A 20,390-nucleotide genomic window follows, 5' to 3' on the forward strand; every position below is an offset into this window, starting at 1 on the left:
TTCCCAACTTGGAACCAGTTGTTCCATGTAAGGTTCTAACTGTTGCTTCTAGACCCACATACAGGTCTCTCAGGAGACACGTATGGTGGTCTGGTATCTCTTTAAGAATTTTCCAGTTTGTTGTGATCCACACAAAGGATTTCACGTAGTTAATGAAGGAAAAGATGTTTTTCTAGAATTCCCTTCTTTCTCTATGAGCCAATGAATGCTGGCAATTTGATCTCTGGTTCCTTTGCCTTTTCTAAACCCAGCTTGTACATATGGAAGTTTTCAGTTCATGTACTGACGAAGCCTAACTTGAAGTATTTTGAGTACAACCTTACTAACATATGAACATGCTAAATGAGCACAACTGTATGGTAGTTTGAACATTCTCTGGCACTGCCCTTCTTTGGGACTGGAATGAAAACTGATCTTTTCCAGTCCTGTGGTCACAGCTGGGTTATCCAAATTTGCTGGCACACCGAGTGCCACACTTTAACAGCATCATTTTTTAGGATTTGAAATAGCTCAGCTGGAATTCCATCACCTCCACCAGTTTTATTTGTAGTAATGTTTCCTACGGCCCATTTGACTTCACACTCCAGGATGTCTGGCTCTAGGTAAGTGACCACACCATCATGGTTATACTGGTCATTAAGACCTTTTCTGTGTAGCTCGTCTATGTATTCTTGCCACCTCTTCTTAATTTCTTCTGCCTCTGTTAGGTCCTTATCATTTCTGTCCTTTATCTTGCCCATCCTTGCATGAAATGTTCCATTGATATCTCTACTTTTCTCAAAGAGATCTCTGATTTTTCCCATTCTATTGTTATCCTCTACTTCTCTGCAACGTTCATTGAAGAAGGCCTTCTTATCTTTCCTTGCTATTCTCTGGAACTCTGCATTCAGTAGGGTATATCTTTCCCTTTCTCCCTTCCTTTTCATTTCTCTTCTTTCTCAGCTATTTGTAAAGCCTATTCAGACAACCACTTTGCCTTCTTGTATTTGTTTTTCTTGGGGATAGTTTTGGTCACCGCCTCCTGTACAATGTTACGAACTTCCATCCATAGTTCTTCAGGCACTCTATCAGATCTAATCCCTTGAATCTAATCATCACCTCCACTGTGATAATCATACGGAATTTGATTTAGGTCATACCTGAATGGCCTAGTAGTTTCCCTACTTTCTTCAATTTAAGCCTGAATTTTGTAATAAGGAGCTGATGATCTGCGCCACAGTCAGCTCCAGGTCTTGTTTTTGCTGACTGTATAGTTTCTCCACCTTTGGTCACAAACAATAGAATCAATCTGATTTCTGTACTGACTGTTTGGTGATGTCGATGTGTAGAGTCATCTCTCGTGTTGTTGGAAAAGGGTATTTGCTAGGACCAATGTGTTCTCTTGACAAAACTCTGTTAGCCTTTGCCCTGCTTCATTCTGTACTCCAAGGCCAAACTTGCTTGTTACTCCAGGTGTCTCTTGACTTCCTCCTTTTGCATTCCAATCCCCTATGATGAAAGGACATCTTTGCTTAGTGTTAGTTCTAGAAGGTCTAGTAGGTCTTCATAGAACTGTTCAGCTTCTTCAGCATCAGTGGTAGGGGCATAACTTGAATTACTGTGATGTTGAATGGTTTGCCTTGGAAATGAACCAAGATCATTCTGTCTTTTTTGAGATTGTACCCAAGTACTGCATTTTGGACTCTTCAGTTGACTATGAGGGCTACTGCATTTCTTCCAAGGGATTCCTGCCCACAGTAGTAGATATAATGGTCATCTGAATTGAATTTGCCCATTCTGGTCCATTTTAGTTCACTGATTCCTAATATGTCAATGTTCACTTTTGCCATCTCCTGCTGGACCACATCCAATTTACCTTGATTCATGAACCTAACATTCCAGATTCCTATGCAATACTGTTCTTTACCGCATCAGACTTTATTTTCACCAGCAGACACATTCACAACTGAGTTTCATTTCCGCTTTGGCCTAACCACTTCATTCTTTCCAAAATTATTAGTAACTTCTCTGCTCTTCACCAGGAGCATACTGGACACCTTGTAACCTGGAGGGCTCGTCTTGAGGAGTCATATCTTCTTATCTTTTCATACTGATTATGGGGTTCTTGTGGCAAGAATATGAGAGAGGTTTACCACTACTTCTTCCAGCGTTTTTTGCAGACATAGACAAGCTGACTATGAAATTCAATGGAGAAGCAAAAGAACTATTAATAGCCAAACAATTTTGAAGAAAGAAAAATTAGGTTGGAAGACTCACAGTACAAAATTTTAAGCCTTACTGTAAAGTTACATATCTATAATCAGATCAGTGTGGTACTGGTGACAGGACAGATATGTATAAGAATGAAATAGAATAATCTAGAAAAAGGCCAAAACAAATATTGCCAATTGAGTTTTGACAAGAGTGCAAAGTCAATTCAAGGGGAAAAGGGTAGTCTTTTTAATAGTAATGGTGCTAGAACAATCACACATCTATCTGAAAAATAAATATGTAAAAATGAACTTTCACCTAAATTTCATATCCAACGCAAAAATTAACTCAAATGAATTATACATCTAAATGTAAAATGCAAAACCATAAAACTCTTAGAGGAAAGCAAAGAACATATTTGCAAGCTTGGATTATGTAAAGAATTCTTATTTACAACAAAAACATGACCCATCAAAGAAAGAAACTGACAAATTAAACTTACATAAAATTTAAGCGTTAGCTCTATAACGGACCCTGTAAAGAGAAGAAAAAGAAAAGCTACACACTAAGACAAAACATGTTCAAGTAATTTACTTGATGATTGATATCCAGGATATATGTTTTTTTAAAAAGGCTCTCAAAACTCACAGGAGTAAAACAGATAACTCAATTTAAAACATGAGCAAAAGATTTGAATAAAAGATTTGGTTAAGACACTTAACCGAAGACATATGGACAGCAATATATATGTGAAAAATGCTCAAGATCATTAGCTCTTAGGGAAAAGCAAATTGAAACTACAAAGAGATACCACTACATGCCTGTTAAAATTGCCAAAATAAAAAATCTGAATGCTCAATATCACTAATCATCAAGAGAAGGTGAAATCAAAACTACAGTGAGAACAGACAGCTAGGATGAAGCTGCTGCGTAGCACAGGGAACACGGCTTGGTGCTCTGTGACCTAGAGGTGCGGGAGGGGATGGGAGGGACGGAGGCACAGAGGAAGGGGGTGTATGTGTACTCAGAGCCGATTCACACTGGGCACAGCAGAAACTAACAGGACTGTAAAGCAATTATCTTCCAATGAAATGTGAAATTAAAAAAACTACAGTTAGCAATCACCTCACAGCTGGCAGATAGCTATTATTAAAAAAAAAAAAAAAAAAAGATAACAAGTGTTAGAAAGGATGCAGAGAAACCAGAGCCCCTGGCACACTGTTGGTGGGAATGCAAAATGGTGCAGCTGCTATGGAAGACAGTATGGAAATCCTTCAAAAAATGAAAACTAGACCTACCATACAATACAGCATCTCACTTCTGGGTAGTTATCCAAAAGAATTAAAATCAGAATCTTGAAGAAATATTAGCTATACCATGTTCATTGCAGCACCATTCAATAGTAACCAAGATAGGGAGACAACCTAAATGTCCATCTATAGATGAACATACAAAGTAAATGTGGTAGACACATACACAGGAATACTATTCAGCTTTTTTAAAAAAGAAAGAAATTCTGACATATGCTATAACATGGATGAACCTTGAGGACATCATACTAAGTGTAATAAGCCATTCATGGAAAGAGAAATACTGCATTATTACACTTATACGAGATATACAAAATCGTCACAGTCATAGAATTCACATAGAATGATGTTTGCCAGGGCTGGGGGAAGAGGGAAATAGGAAGTTACTTATCACTGGACAGAAAGTTTCAATTAAGCAAGACGAATAAGCTCTAGAAATCCACTGTAAAACATTGGACCTATAGTCAATAACAATGTACACTTAAAATTTTGTTAATAGGAAAGATTTCTGTGGTATTCTTACCACAATAAAACTAAAAAAAAAACAAAAATTCTGACAATACCAAGTGCAAATGCAGATATTAACGACAACTCTTATACACTATTGATGGAAAAGGAAAATGATATAATCACTCTGAAAAAAAACGGTTTAGTAGTTTCTTATAAAGGTAAACATATACTTACTTTGTTTCTCAGCAATTCACCCTTACAGATATCGTTGAATACTGTAAATTCAGGTTCATACCAAAACCTATACATTTATAGCAGCAGTATTCATAATCACTTGAAACTGGACATATCTCAAATATCCTTCAACAAATGAATGGATAAACAAACTGATATATAACCATGCAATGGGATACTACTATGCAAAACAAAGAACAAACTATTGATAAAGATTATAACACAGATAAATCTCCAAGGTACCATGCGAGTGAAAGAAGGCAATTTCAAAAGATTCTATTCTATAGCACGATTCTGTTTAAATGACATTATAAAACAGCAAAACCACAGGAACAGAGAGCCATTTGGGAGCTGGCAGAGATCACACATTAGAAGCTTTGACTACAAACGGGCCGCAGAGAGTTTTTTGAGGTGATGGAACTGTTTTCGTATCCTGACTGTAGTCCTGGTTACATAAATGTAACATGTCTACATGTATTAAAACTCATAGAACTCTAGTCCGAAATTTTTTTCAACTGTCCTCTTGTAAATTTTTAAAACAACAATAAAAAATAACTAAAGCTGTTAAAAATGTTAAAAAGGAAAAAACATATATTTGCCAAACGTAAGCTAGAACTTCAAAAGCTTTTCAAATATTACAGTAATATTGAACTTCTTCTTGTGAAGGAAACAGTCCTCCGTTTGGTTATAGTACCCTAACAGGAATAAATTTCCAAATAGGAAAAAGGACCCTGTGTGTCCCAGCAGCACTGGGTCTTGGCCCAAGGCTACAAATAGATTGCAGGAGTTACGATGCCTCAGTTTCCACCAAAAGAACATCTAATACTCTCTTGCTTAAAACACAGACTAGTATCCATACTTTGAACTCTACAGACTAGATTTTTATAACATCCGCAAAAGTCAGCATTCAGTTCTCACAAGTAAGAGTTCTCAACTAGGTTCTGTGATTAAACCATGGAAGGGAAAAACAACTGGTAAACCCTGAACAACTCACCATCTGTAAACAGAAGCAGTGTCTGTAAGGAGCTAACGGTTCTGGAAACCTGGCTAGAAAAGTGGCATTGCTTCCGGGGAGGACTTTTTCTCCTTCAGGTTTTGCAGTAGATTGCAGAGTGATAAATGCACTGCTCTTTAAAAGGCCTTTCCCCAAGCACTAGCCTGGGCCTTTAAAGGCAGGGCTGCAGAGCCCAAGCAAGACACAGGAGTCACACCCCCCTGGGTGATGACTGCTTACCTCAGCCCTGGGAACCTGGGCAGCCTGCTGAGGAGAGAGAAGTGGAAAATGCCCACCTCCTACAAGCTGCAAGGGACAATACAGACCAGAGACTTCCTAATGGTCAGGAAGGAGCGTGTGGCTAGGAACACAGCATGCTAGCCCCAAGGATCGAGCTGCATATAAGCTTATCAAAATGAAAGACAGAAAATATTCGGATCTAATTAACAACAAGTCCTTGATACCCACTCATGACACAAACGGACTTATTTTCTTTGACCTGTAAAGTTTTGGAGCAATTTCTAATGCAAAGAATCTACATTAAGATCCCAAAATAAATAAACCTTTACCCCTTCGGCCCTTATGGCTTAAGTTTTCCTGTATGAGTCAGAGAGAAAAAAAAAAATAAAAGCCTTGCGAGAGGAGTGAAATGCTCATAGGCTCATTCTGTTTCCCCACTCCACTTAATCACTCAATTCATCACTCAATCTGTGCCTTTCACCACTCCCTTTTCTAGAGACAAGGAAGAAGAAATATTACAAATGAAAGGAAAGTGAAAAAATAAAAATCTAAAAACCTACCAAAAAAAGATGTCCTTTTCATCATAGGAGACTGGAATGCAAAAGGAGGAAGTCAAGACATACCTGGAATAACAGGCAAGTTTGGCCTTGGGAGTACAAACCTGAAGCAGGGCAAAGGCTAACAGAGTTTTGCCAAGAGAACGCACTGGTCCCAGTACACACCCTCTTTCAACAACACAAGAGACGACTCTACACATGGACATCACCAGATGGTCAATACCAAAATCAGACTGGTTATATTCTTTGCAACCAAAGATGGAGAAGCTCTATACAGTCAGCAAAAACAAGACCTGGAGCTGACTGTGGCTCAGGTCATGAACTCCTTATTGCAAAATTCAGACTTAAATTGAAGAAAGTAGGGAAAACCACTAGGCCATTCAGGTAGGACTTAAATCAAATCCTTTACAATTATACACTGGAAATGGCAAATAGATTCAAGGGATTAGATCTGATAGAGTGCCTGAAGAACTATGAACAGAGGTTCGTAACATTGTACAGGAGGCGGTGATCAAGACCATCCTCAAGAAAAAGAAATGCAAAAAGGCAAAATGGTTGTCTGAGGAGGCCTTACAAATAGCTGTGAAAAGAAGAGAAGCAAAAGGCAAAGGAGAAAAGGAAAGATATACCCATCTGAAGGCAGTTTCAAAGAATAGCATGGAGAGATAAAAAAGCCTTCCTAAGTGAACAATGCAAAGAAACAGAGGAAAACAATAGAATGGGAAAGACTAGAGATCTCTTCAAGAAAATTAGAGATACCAAGGGAACATTTCATGCAAAGATGGACAAAATAAAGGACAGAAACTGTATGGAACTAAAAGAAGCAGAAGATATTAAGAAGAGGTGGCAACAATACACCAAAGAACTATACAAAAATATCTTAAGGACCAGGATAACCACGATGGTGTGATCACTCAACTAGAGCCAGACATCCTGGAATGCAAAGTCAACTGGGTCTTAGGAAGCATCACTACGAACAAAGCTAATGGAGGTGATGGAACTACAGCTGAGCTACTTCAAATCCTAAAAGATGATGCTGTTAAAGTGCTGCACTCAATATGCCAGCAAATTTGGAAAACTCAGCAGTGGCCACAGGACTGGAAAAGGTCAGGTTTCACTCCAATCCAAAAGAAAGGCAATGCCAAAGAATGTTCAAACTACTGCACAACTGCACTCATCTCACACACTAGCAAAGTAATGCTCAAAATTCTCCAAGCTAGGTTTCAACAGTACATGAACTGTGAACTTCCAGATGTTCAAGCTGGATTTAGAAAAGGCAAAGGAATCAGAGATCAAATAGCCAACATTCACTGAATCATAGAGAAAGCAAGAGAATTCCAGAAAAACATCTACTTCTGATTCACTGACTATGCAAAAGCCTGTGGCTGTGTGGATCACAACAAACTGTGGAAAATTCTGAAAGGGCTGGGAATACCAGACTACCTTACCTGCCTCCTAAGAAACCTGTATGCAGGTCAAGAAGCAACAGTTAGAACTGGACTTGGAACAACAGACTGGTTCCAAATTGGGAAAAGAGTACATCAAGGCTGTATATTGTCACCCTACTTATTTAACTTCTATGCAGAGTACATCACGTGAAATGCTGGGCTGGATGAAGCACTAGCTAGAATCAAGATTGCAGGGAGAAATATCAACAACCTCAGATATGCAGATGACACCACCCTTATGGCAGAAAGCAAAGAGGAACTAAACAGCCTCTTGATGAAGATGAAAGAGGAGAGTGAAAAAGCTGGCTTACAACTCAACATTCAAAAAACAAAGATCATAGCATCCGATCCCGTTACTTCATGGCAAACAGATGTGGAAACAATGGAAACAGTGACAGACTTTATTTTCTTGGGCTCCAAAATCACTGCAGTCATGAAATTAAAAGACACTTGCTCCTTGGAAGAAGAGCTATGACAAACCTAGACAGCATATTAAAAAGCAGAGACATTACTTTGCCAACAAAGGTCCATACAGTCAAAGCTATGGTTTTTCCAGTAGTCATGTATGGATATGAGAGTTAGACCATCAAGAAAGCTGAGCACCAAAGAATTGATGCTTTTGAACTGTGGTGCTGGAGAAGACTCTTGAGAGTCCCTTGGACTGCAAGGATATCAAACCAGGCAATCCTGAATGAAATCAAACTGTAATCTTCATTGGAAAAATTGATACTGAAACTGAAGCTCCAACACTTTTGAGTGATGCAAAGGGCCGACTCATTAGAAAAGACTGATGCTGGGAAAGATTGAAGGCAGGAGGAAAGGAGATGACAGAGGATGAGACGGTTGGATGGCATCACCAACTCAATGGACATGAGTTTGAGCAAGGTCCAGGAGATGGTGAAGGACAGGGAAGCCTTGGCGTGCTGCAGTCCATGGGGTCACAAAGAGTCAGACACAACTGAGCAACTGAACAACAACAACACAAACCTACTAAAATATTACTTGTATTAGAACATCTAGATTAATAAAACAGATTGCCATCATTTAGCTATGTGGTCTTTATGGACTTTCCTCAACCCAAACTATTTTAAGAATGGCTTCCCAAGAGGTTGCTGTTTAACTGTTCTTAATCACTATTACTTTGAGCATTCAAACTAGGAAACAGGTACAAACTTACAACATGATTGCACAGGGAACCTCCTGATGGGATTATTGTAAAGACGCTTTACATCCCTAAACGACATCATGCTCAGTACCACTGCGCTGCGTGGGAAATCCTTTACAGCCCTAAACAGAGTGCGAAATTTACTAATGTCTTGTACGTGAACTCTGCCTGGTCCACTGGTTCCACACAAACCATGGAGATGTCTTGCCAACAGTGTGAGTGCAAACTGCAGCAAACGTTAATTGAATTTGCAAGAACTCAGTAACTTCGGAGGGGAGAAGGAAAATTAAATGAAAAAATTCAACCAATTAAATTGCTTTTCTCTAGATGCAGTCTGTTATTTTGCATGTGTGTGTTCTGATGTTCTGATCATCCTTTATTTTTTCTTATTCAAAGATCTTTACCTACTGCGAAATGCTAGAACCCCACATCCTTGAGCTCACCCTTCACTCTGAGCTATCACTGCATACTGAAGTGACTCATTAGGGCCCACTCACCACTGTTCTGTACCCCAGCTATACCAAGGAAGTTTATGCAAGTGAAGTCTGACATTTTGTATGGACAGTCCAAGATCAATACCAAAAATGACAAGCAACATTACTGGCTCATAAAGCCTAACATTTTCCTTCTGCTTTCATCTATTAAAATCCTCTCCGTTGCTACCTTTAATTCAGCCTGCAATTTAACTTACTTACTACAATGGCTTCCAAAAAACACAGAGAATATAAGCAAATGATCAAAGAGAGAAAGTCACTGAGTTTCAGTAAGGACAAAATAGTCCTTATGAAAACATACAGTCCTATGAAAAGGCGCATAATTCTTTCTTTATACATTAAACCAAAGGTTAGTTGAGAGTATCAAGGAAAAAGTTGAGAATATCAAATGAGCTAAGTGTCTATATATGGACAGAATGAAAGACCACAAGGCAAGCAAAGGATAGAAACCTACGAAGATTAAGTAATCTTTATCAGTGAGAGAACACACAGAATAAAAAAGTTGGAAGACTTAGGTTTTCCTTAAAGAAAGCATGAGCTCAGGAGAAAAACCCTCTGCAGAGAAAAAATTAAAAATTAGAAATCAGTAGCCTGCTAACCAAGATGCTCTGGACTAGACTGCCAACATATATTACAGAACTTATTTCCTCAGATTTTCTAAAGAGAAGATTCTCTGTCTCTCAACTTTAAAAGAGCAAAATAACTTTTTAACTCCTCCTCCTACCTTCTCCTCAAGTAAAGTTATTCACCAAGTTTTATTGGGCCTTCTGAGAAACAACTTCTTACATTGAAAAATGCTGCTTAAACACACACATCCATGTGACACACACATAAAAATTATATTCATGTTCTTTCCTTTCTGTCTTCATCACTACTATCCAAGTCCAAGGCTTTGTTACCACACAACTAGGCCAAATCAAACAGCCAGTTAACTGGAAGTCCATTCCTTGTTCTATTTCATCCTACTGTACATTCACTGCTGCCCAATCCTCCTAAAATATTATAAACTTTGATGATGTATCATTCTGCATGCCTTTAAAAAAAAAAAAACCTTCTATGTTCTCCATTGTCTCCAAGGATAACTGCAAGCAACGTCAACAAATTCATAATGTTTAGCTAACTCTCCCCCATCTTTGCAGGCTTATCTGCCACTGGGGTATTCTACCTTAGTCCTACTGATTTGTTCTTGGTGAAATTTCTATTCTAATTTGAATATAATTCTAATTATACTCTAATTATATTCAAATCCCCAAATTTATAACACAGAATGGAAGAGATACCTTCAACAGTGCTTTTTGAGAAAATGTTTTCATGTTAAATGACTTAATATCCTTTAAAAAAAAAAAAAAGAGGAAATTTTTAAAAATACATTTAAGAATGTCACTAAATTTTTTTGCTAAGGGGGAATTAATTGATCTAAAATGACCTAGACTGAGAATTCAAATCCTGAAACTATTTTAACAGTCTTCCTCAAAAGACAATGGATATAATTGTGTGGGGGACAAGGAAGAGAAAGTGTTTACAAGCATATCATGTAGAAAGGATACAAAGACGCTGGTAACAGTATTTATCTTTATAGAATGCACACTCAGTGAAGGTGACAGGATAGGAAGACTTAACTTTGAAGCTTCTGATTTTTTTAACCCTTTGCCTCTGTTAACTATTCAAACAAATAAATGTTAAAGATAAATTTTATGTATAGAATGGAGAGATACCTGCAACAGTGCCTTTTGATAAAATGTTTTTATATTAAATGACTTAAAATCCTTTTTTTTAAAAAAAAAAAAGTTAATTAAAAACACGTTTAAGAATGTTACCATTTTTTGTTTGTTTGTTTTATTACAAAGCAAGAAAGTATTCTCCATCTTTTCCAAAGCAGAGATCAGGAAAAGTAAGCAATCTGCAGCAAAGTTCTATCAGAGGAAGGGGTAAAATAACATTTAAAACACAAAACATCCTCCTAAAGGTCTGTGCTAGATCCAGAAGTTCAGGATCACTCTAGCTCAGGGAATAGAACAGAGACATGTATCCAAAGGAGTCTGCAGAGAAGAGAGAACTCTCCCCAAGTTCACATCCAAATTCCCTTGTCCATTTTCACTACAGTCATTCTTTTTTATTAATTGAAGGATAATTGCTTTACAGAATTTTGTTGCTTTCTGTCAAACATCAACATGAATCAGCCATAGGTATACATATATTGTAGTCATTCTTTTCACTTTCTCTCACTCTCCGCTTTGATAATTTCTCACACTCCCAATGGTTTCCTCCTTATCACAGTATAAATCTATTTTAAATGCTTTATTTTCTTCAAGGTATCATTTCTAGAAACAAGACATTTCTCCTTTTAATTTTCACCAAAATCTCTGGCTATCCAATTGGGAATTCTGTAGCAAATGAGACTTCTGGGTATTCTGACCTCCAAGAAAGCACTACCAGTCTCTTTTGAAACCTGCTCAATCCTTCTCTGCAATTTAATAATAATGCATCAATTTGCTTTCAGTTAAAAGCATTTTTATTCAGCTGCTTGCTAAAACAAAAAGATACTAGTGAATGTGAAGCAAAAGCCTGCTGCATTTATCCTTAATTGAAGAAAAATTCCTTGTGAAACAAGAAACTAACCACGTAATAAATTAAGACCTATTTATTTACAGGGCTGTCACTCAGTAAAATGAAGGAAAAATGCCATTTCATACTGGCTTCTGGTGAACATTAAGCTTCTGGAGGCTCAGCTTTCAACTGTCTATACTTTAAAATAAGAAGAGAGTAAGAATAGATGAAAAATGAGCTACTTTTTTAATTGATTTCTTCCTTTATCAATCACTATCTAAAAATTTACAGTAACATTTTAATTTTGACTTTTTCTCCTTTCCCAAGTTCACTATGATGGAAATGCTAATAATCAGTTAAATACTCAAAATGTAGGAAAAGGGCGGAAAATAAATGGCATGTATAATTCATAGCCTAGATAACCCATCCCTGGATAAATAAGCATTCACTGTATTTCTCTGATGTTCTTACTCCCCAGGAACTCAAAAGATTTTACAGCATAAAAATCACACTAATCAACTGAACATGAAAGGAGCCTGTTAATGTGTCTTTTGAGGGATTTCAGTGCTTTCCATTTCCAGATCCTGGGACAAGCTCAGTGAACACCGGAAGCCTCTTACTACCACCAACAGTGAATATAAAACCTCCCTCTACAGACAACACTTTAGTTATCCTAACCCAATCAACTCCTTCCAGGATCAAGAGGCTTCAGTTCCAAACTAAGAGCACATCTCACACCTTTAAGAGTCCCAGCTTTTCTTCTGTTTCACTCTGCTCAGTACGACACATCTCCATATACCTAAGGGAAATCAGAACTATTATCTACTTTCACCTTTGCTCTTTTAGACTAAGAGCCTCCCAGAACTCTTCTACTTCAACTAGGTTACTTTCACCCCCTCAGCAGCAATTTTTCTCTGAGTCCTACACCAATTTCAGCCTTGCATAAGCAAAAGAGTCCAGGTGATAGTGGCCATAATTCCCCTATGGTCCTGGTTATAACTTATGTTGGCAATGTGGGAGCATTTATGAGGAGCCAAACATGTGTTTATGTGCAAGAGAAATTAAGAAAGACAAGCAAACCCAAAGACATGACGACTTTTAAAAAAATGTAGCTAGGATAGCTGCAGAAACAAAACAAGCATGTTACTTCAGTGCCTCCTCTTTTCATCTATACTCTATTTATTGATAAGATACATCCTCTGCTCATTTTCCCTCATCTTTCCTGCTTCCAGAATGCTCTCCTTCAAAGCTACTCTTGCCCTCCCTCTGCCTATTCCAGAATCTTTCATTATGCCCACTCACTAAGATATGTTTAGCTACCTAGGATAATGATAATTTCCTAAAATAAAGTCAAAATTGTTCACATTACTTGGTTATCTGAATATCAGAATATAACACCATTTAATAGAAAAAAAAAAATCTTTAAGCATGAATTAACCAACCTGGGTCCCTATCTCCACTTCATTATTTAATGGTCCCACAAGCCCTGGACAACTCAATCTAGGGTACTCAATTTCCTCAGCTTGAAAATGGGTAGAATAATATCTGTCTTACCTAACTCAAACAATCAACTCATCAAAAGGTTTTTAAAGTTTTTATAAACATAGAGTAATAATTAGGTAGATGGTCAGGGATGAGACCTAAATGTAAGACACTCATTCAAAGAAAGCAGTTAGAAGACTATATAATTGAGGACTTCCCTGGTGGTCCAGCGGTTAAGACTCCACACTCCCAATGCAGGGCCATGGGTTTAATCTCTGGCCGGGGAACTAAGATCCCACATGCTGCACTCCCCGCCCACCTCCTCCCCACAAGAAGGACTATACAATGGGAAAACCTAGAAGAGTGCTGAAGACAAAAGCAACTCCAAACCTGTATAATCACTTAGCACAATTAAGGAGAACCTCAGCCTTTGAGTCCATTCCACCTTCAGATCTCAAGCCATGGCTAAAACCAGCTCAGCTGCCTGCCAACTGGTGAGTGCCAGAGCATTCTTACTTGGTAAAAAGTCCTATTCTAGAATAGTTTGGGAATGAACGTGGAAAGAATTACTTTAGTAACTGCAGTTGCATGGGCATGGTGGTGGTCAGCACCGCAATTGTACAATAAAACTCTTCTCCTTTTACATTAGCAATGTCCATCCAAAGTCAGGATACCTCTTGACTCTATCCTCAGCCAGACTGAAGATAAAGCAACCGTCTGCTTTTCAGACTACTGAAATTTAATATAGTACACAAATACTATATCAAATACACATATAAATACACACTAAGCTGCTAAATCCCGAGAGGAAAAGGAGCTAATATACACTGAGCTCCACGTGTCAGAAACCATAAGGAAACAGAGATTTCATTTAATCCCCACAAACACTATGCCACGTAGGTATTATTATTCCTATTTTTACAGATGAGAACACCAAAGCTCAGATAGATTAAATAACCTATCCAAGGTGACAAAGCTAGTAAGTAGAAGAGTGGAGACTTGAACTTTAGTGTTGCCTATCCCCAAAGCCCACACTGCTTCTGACGTTTCCCTCTCAATGGTGTAACCAGGACAACATTCTTAGGTCTTCATTTCACCTAAACTGCGAGTCCTGGTTGTATATCTATAACTTCACAAAGGGACAAAGAAAATTTTCCCAGATTTCTTCTTTGCCTTTTCTTTACATACATTTACTTCATGTTTCTGCACAAAATTAATCTTTTTAGGTTGAATCACTGGGCTAGATCTAATATGCTACCATTCAGTATTTCAGCAATTAATATACATAAAGGGTGAAAGTTCTGTTCCCTTCTTTTAACACTTTAATAGCCATAGTTTTTGAGCATGATATAATTTTCTAAGCTGGTTCTTGCCATTTAAAGAGTGTTAGTGCTTAGTACAATGCTTCACACACAGTAGGTGCAGAGGGAGAATATTTATTGAGTCCCTGATTGAGAGAAGTTTTCTTTATTCTTCTAGTTAACTGGCTATATTTGAGCCCAATTCTAAGAATGAATTCTTTTACATTAAAGATAATTTCTTGAAATTTTTAAAAAATGATTCCAAAAAAAAAAAAGGAAATTGAAATCTAACAGTCTAGCAGTTAAGTCTCTAAATGACCAACTAGTAGACTGTGAACTTAAGAGTTTAAAAGGCTTGGTTTTAAAATACTTATTTTTATTATTCTGAATAACCTTTGCCAAGTGCTTCTTTCCCTCTTTACAGAAAAACAAAACTGAAATAACCATAAAACACAATTGTTTCACTAACGATGACTTTTCCCCCCATTTCTCACATATTAAAATATTTCTGTAATAAGTATACTTTATTTTTATAATTATGGAAACTCATCTCTGAATAAACTGTTTTTTGGTTTTTTGTGGGGTTTTTTTGGCCAATTGCAGGAACCACCTACACCCCAGAGCACTTTATTCAGACATTACTGTTTATGCAGTTAGACACTGCTTGAGCGATACAAGTTTCCCTGTGCCTGGTCCCAGGTCACTCTATGTAGAGTTGTCCCCAGGCTGCCAGGAGCTGGGACACTGCTAGGAAAAGGCAAGACCCAGAGTGGAAAGAGTGGTACCTCTGAGGAGCTGCAGAGGAGGCAGTGGGCTTTAAGAGAGCCCTTAGGGTGAGCAGAGAGGTCAGGAGTGTAGGCTTAAGGCAGGGCCCAGGGGCAAGATTCCTTGAGACAAGCCCCAATCCTCTCTGAGGTTTCCAGAACAAAGGCTAGGTGTGGGAAGAGCAGGGGGTGTTACCTCCAGGTGCTGCTGAAGCTGGGGAGGATGGCAGAGAGGCCTGCATGATGGGCGTATAACCTGTGGCAACTGGGCCTTCCCACGACACTGGGCGATAAGTATCTGTTATGGGGGAAACCTGCACCATGGCTGGGCTGGAGCACCCAGCACCAGGCCTGGAGGCCATGGGTCCGCTGGGGTGAGCTAGCTGCTGCCTACACCCTACTTTAAGCAACTGCTGAATAAACTGCATTTTTGACACTTTCTAAACAGTGTGGTTTTACTTTCCTTCTTCGATATAATCTATAGGAATTAAGTATTCATTAATTTATGCATGTGGCTCTAGAACAACTTGTTATATACTATCGGCACATTAAAGATAATTATTTTTGCTTCCATTCAAGAATGTTTTCCTTGCTTTAGGTGGATATGTCTCTATCTTCGTATTCTTTTCAAGCAGGTGCAGGTTCTTGTATAATCTCTATAGAACACTGAACTCTTTTCTTAGTAAGAACTCTTTTCTTAGTAAGAAGCACAAGAACGACATCTGCCCCTGATCACGCCCAATTAATGTCTTTTAACTTTGTTACCTTTTCAATGACACAGAAGTACTTCAGTCACAGTGGAACCCCAGTGGAATGCGCTGCTTTATGTGAGGTCTCATATAAGGGGATCCCTGTGCTAGGTGGGAGATCCATACAAGCTGAATTTTATGGCCCTCTTCACTATTTTAGGATTTTAAAATACTTTTTTGACAAATTAGTTTGGTGAAACAATGAATCACATACCGGCCTCTGCTGTGTCAAATCCTTTTCCTAGCTCACTGTTCAAATCAACCCAAATAAGATGCCCTTCTGATCCAGCTTAACTTTGCAATCCAGGTGATTAATTTGGGAGACCAAAATATCATAACATTAATAGTTTCTTGCTACTTGAAATTATCAAAATGTGCTGAAATAATGCAGTCAGCAAAATGTCACTGTGTGACTTACATATGGATCTGTTGCAGCCTGTAAAAACACTGTCTCCATGAGGGACAGCCAAAATGAAGAGTTATGTGGGAGTAATAAAATATGATAACTAGGTCTGCAACTTCAAGTATAACCGAGCTGCGCATGCACACACACGCACACATCTACAGGAGAGCCTGCTGACATAAAAGCAAGAAAAACCCAAACCATGTCCAGCCTGTATGCACTCCACTAGCAGGCCTGCAAGGGAACTGTCCTTTCAGCACCACGGCAAGAGCCCCTGGCGTAAACCTCGACACAGGCAACCAAAGCGGGGCAAGCTGGGCCCTGAGAAACATTTGTTAGAGACCCTGCAAAGAAAGCAACAACCAACTGTGTGGTTGTTTGTTTTTAAGTACACTATCTGCCATTTCATAATCCTTTATTAATTTAAAATAAAATCCTTCAAATGTTCTGATAAAAGCTGACAAAACCCCAAAAGAAAACCGAAGAAGTATTAAGTCAGCCTCTCACACTGAACTCAAAAAACCAGTAACTGGCCTGCACTGTCAAGAACTGCGCTGCAGTACCCACCAGCAACACTACTAAGAAACACAACACACTAACACATACCCTGTATCAGATGTCCACAGAACACAGAACATGCTTAGAGCCCTCTCCAGGGACAGCCTCAATTTCTAGGACAGACAATGTTCGCTGAGTGCCGAGCCATCGCTACCACCCCCCTTCCAAGCAATCAAATTCTCTTTCAGGGAGAACTGAAGGCCTTGTGTGTCATGAGCTCCAAAGAAGAAATGCTGCGGTATTTCAAGAACCAGGTTAAAGGCAATGTATTACAAAGCTTTCAGCATTTTAAGTCTGATTCCCCCAAGATTTCCACCAGGATGGTACCGGATGGTAATGTCACCCAGCCATTTACATTACACATCAAAAATAAAATTTTTTTCCTTAAGAAGAAACAAAAAAAAAAAGTCCCCCAATAATGGTGATTATCTTCTAATGCACGTGGAGAAAAGAGAAGTACAGAAAGACTGTGAAACAGTGAAAACCTACCACACCAGAAATCTCCCTTGGAAAACTAAAACACCCCCAGACTTAGCACACCCCGACCTCTCTGAAGGCTCTCCAGGTTCAAACTTGAGAAACAGTTACAAAAAGAGCCTTCCCCTTTGGCCCCCAGAGCCCTCACCCACACCTTCTGCCTCCATCCCGACTACTCTGGTGCCCACTGTGCATGCATTAAAAGCAATTTTCCCTGTTTGGTAGCGTTTGCTCCATGTTAATTATTTCTCCCTCTCCCTGAATTAGCCAGATACAATGCAAAGTTTCTTCTCCAACCCTCCCCCCCTCCCCAAACAGATGACATCCTTTTATTATGGATACTAATACTGGAACCCCGGAGTCTCCGGATGTAAAATGTATTCCCCCAGGTTTCAAAAACTGCAGTGTAAGTGAGGAAGAGGGCACAGGGTGGGGTACCTGGAAGGAATGCATGGTTTGAAAAATCATATTTATCAGACTGAAAAATGATTCCTACTCCATATCACTTCGAAACTGGGGCCCTTGGAGGGGTCTGAAAGCCCTAGCTAAGCCCCCCCGAAAGTTAACTGCCAAGTCTCCACTGGTGGTTGCTCCTGGCACGGAGGGGATGGAGCTGAGCTCTCAGGAAAAACGCAGAGGCTTTGCAGTCCCCCGAGTACCGAGAGAGAACTACAGAGCTGGGGTCCAAGCCTGTGCAGCTGGGCAGTCCTGTAAGCCCAAAGCTAGCAGAAGCCCAGGGTGCTCGCTGCCGGTGGCACGGTGGGGGAGGGCAGGAGAGAGGAGGAGAGAAGCAGGCTCTGCATCGGGTGGCGTAGGGGTGGGGGTGGGGGAAGGGGATATTCTCAAAGTGATGTACTCCCTAATGCAGGAATCCTAGCCTGCCGAGGAAGGTCCCGGGGGCCCCCAACACAGCCCCAGAGCACCCTGTCAGGAGGGGGACGGACGCATCCGAGTAAAGGACAGGGGAGTCCCGGCTACCCTAAGAACCCACGAGCCCCTGGCTTCTGCAGTTGGTAACAATCTGGAGCTGGATGGGGGAGAAGGATGCAGTAAGACATGGGGGAGGGGGTAGAGCTAAGGAGCTGCTCTAGAAGATCCGGACAGCGCTGCCCTTCCAGTGCAACCGGGCAAGGGGCCCCGACTCTGCCCTGGCTCTGGGATACAGGAAGGAGGGGGTGCTGCACCACGGAAGGGGCGCCGAGGGCAGCCAGAGTCCCCCTGTGCAGCCAAGAGCGGAGGAGAGAGAGGGTGTATGGGGGTGGGGGGCAGTGGTCCTCAATTCTCCTCAGTGATCCCCGATAAACACGTTAGAAGGAAGCAAGACTTCCAAGCACCTGTACAAAACCCGGAGGGCACAAACCCCGCTCCATGGCCCCTAGAGCCCCGCCGCGCACTCTGCGGCAAAGCCCCTGACTGGAGATGGGCGAGCCCCGCTCCAGAGTCCCGAGGCGAGAAAGGGAACCCGGCGGACGAGGAGCGGCGCCGGGGCAGGGGCTCTGGGGCGACTTACGGCAGCGGCGGCGAGGGAGGCAGCGGCGGCCCTAGCGCGGGGCCCGGGAGGCGCGGCCGGACTGCAGAGGCGCCGAGGATGCGGCGGGCGGGACTGCGGTGGGCGCCATCTTGGAGCGCTCCCCGCGCCCGCCCCCCGTGCCGCCCGAGTCCTTGCATAATTGATGACTCGCGCCGCGCGCCGCCGCGCGCGCCCCCCCCCCCGCCCACCCCGCCCCCGTGCCGACCCCCGGCGCGCGCCCCCCGCCCGCCCCCGACCCCCGCCGCGCACGCCGCCCCCGCCCGCCCGCCCGCCTGCCTGCGTCCCGAGGCCCACCTACCCCTGCAGGGCGCGCCCGTTCGCTCGCGGCGCTCCGCGCCGTTCGCCCGTCCGCTCGCTGGCTGTCAGGCCGGCGTCCCCGCGCCGCCCGGACCGGATCCGGGGCGAGGGAGCAGGGCGCCGGTAGGGGGCGCCGCGCCGGAGCGCCTCGCGAGCGTCCCCGGGCCCGCCTCCCCGACGCCCCCACCGAGCCGCGCGGGAGGGGCTCCCGGGCAGAGCGCCGGGACGCGGCCGCGGAACACGCTGGCGGGCTGTCAGCCAGCACGCGGGCGTTGAAACCGGAAAGGTGCTATGTGGACTCAAGGGCCCTGTGACCCTTGTAAATGCCAAGTCTTACCTTTTTCCTGAACGGCAGTCGCAGAAGAAAATGTCTAGCAATATTGCAGTGCTCAGTTGTTGGAATTTCTGACATCTGTAAACACCAGGAACTCAATTTATCCGATCTTTGGCCATCGGAGAAAAAATAAACACACACGCACACCAAAGTCTATTAACAGCAGCTAGAGCCTTGTGATTCAGTGGACAGGGAGCCCTGGTAGGAGGAGGAGGGAGACATCCGTTCCCCCAGACCTGAAACTAAAAGTCACCTTAATCTTTTTGAACCTCAGTTTGTCCATCTGTAAGGTAGGCACAATCATTTGCTTACTCCACACTGTCTTAGGAGGATCTAGATAATGAATGTGTGGACTCTTAGCACTTTCTTGTGCTTCTCATAGATATTTCTTTCTACCGCAAGTTCACAGTTAAGAGGGAAAGTGTGGTCAGGCTGCTACTTACTAACTGGGTAGCCTTGGACATGAACAACTCTGAGCTTCAGTGTCATCTGATTGTAAAAGGGTACAATCATAGGACCAGACCGTAGGTTTGTTGTCATAATTAAAGAGGAGGTTGCATTTTACACACTTATCTGGCACACATAGTGTGCACACTATATACATTTTAAAATAGCTTTATGGAAGTATATTTGATATAGAATAAACTATGCATGGCTAGAGTGAACAGTTTTGATGTATGTATACATGGAACTATCAACAACCATCAAGGTAATGAATATACCCATCACCTCCAAAAGTTTCCCCAGGCCTCTGTGTAATCCCTCCTTACATCACTCTTCCTGCACTCACTCCCTCTCCAGGCAACCACAATCTTCTGTTACTGTATATTAGTTTGCATTTGCCAGAATTTTAAACAAATAGGAT

General features: G+C 41.3%; 1 protein-coding gene across 3 annotated transcripts in view; it reads right to left on the reverse strand.

Annotated features, from left to right (window-relative positions):
• SCN8A (sodium voltage-gated channel alpha subunit 8) overlaps positions 1-19,314 on the reverse strand; it is a 196,865-nt gene extending 177,551 nt beyond the window's left edge. For 2 of the 3 annotated variants that reach the window (XM_043883919.1, XM_043883933.1), the window contains exon 1: positions 18,874-18,997. The gene's annotated coding sequence lies outside the window, so the exon portion shown is untranslated. Of the gene's footprint in view, positions 1-18,873; positions 18,998-19,192 lie in introns of those variants that run through there. The other variant, XM_043883928.1, reaches the window with a different exon arrangement.
• Between the last annotated feature and the right edge of the window lie 1,076 nt (positions 19,315-20,390).

This window comes from Cervus elaphus, chromosome 3 (genome assembly GCF_910594005.1).
Source record: "Cervus elaphus chromosome 3, mCerEla1.1, whole genome shotgun sequence".
In the NCBI taxonomy this organism is placed as follows: domain Eukaryota; kingdom Metazoa; phylum Chordata; class Mammalia; order Artiodactyla; family Cervidae; genus Cervus; species Cervus elaphus.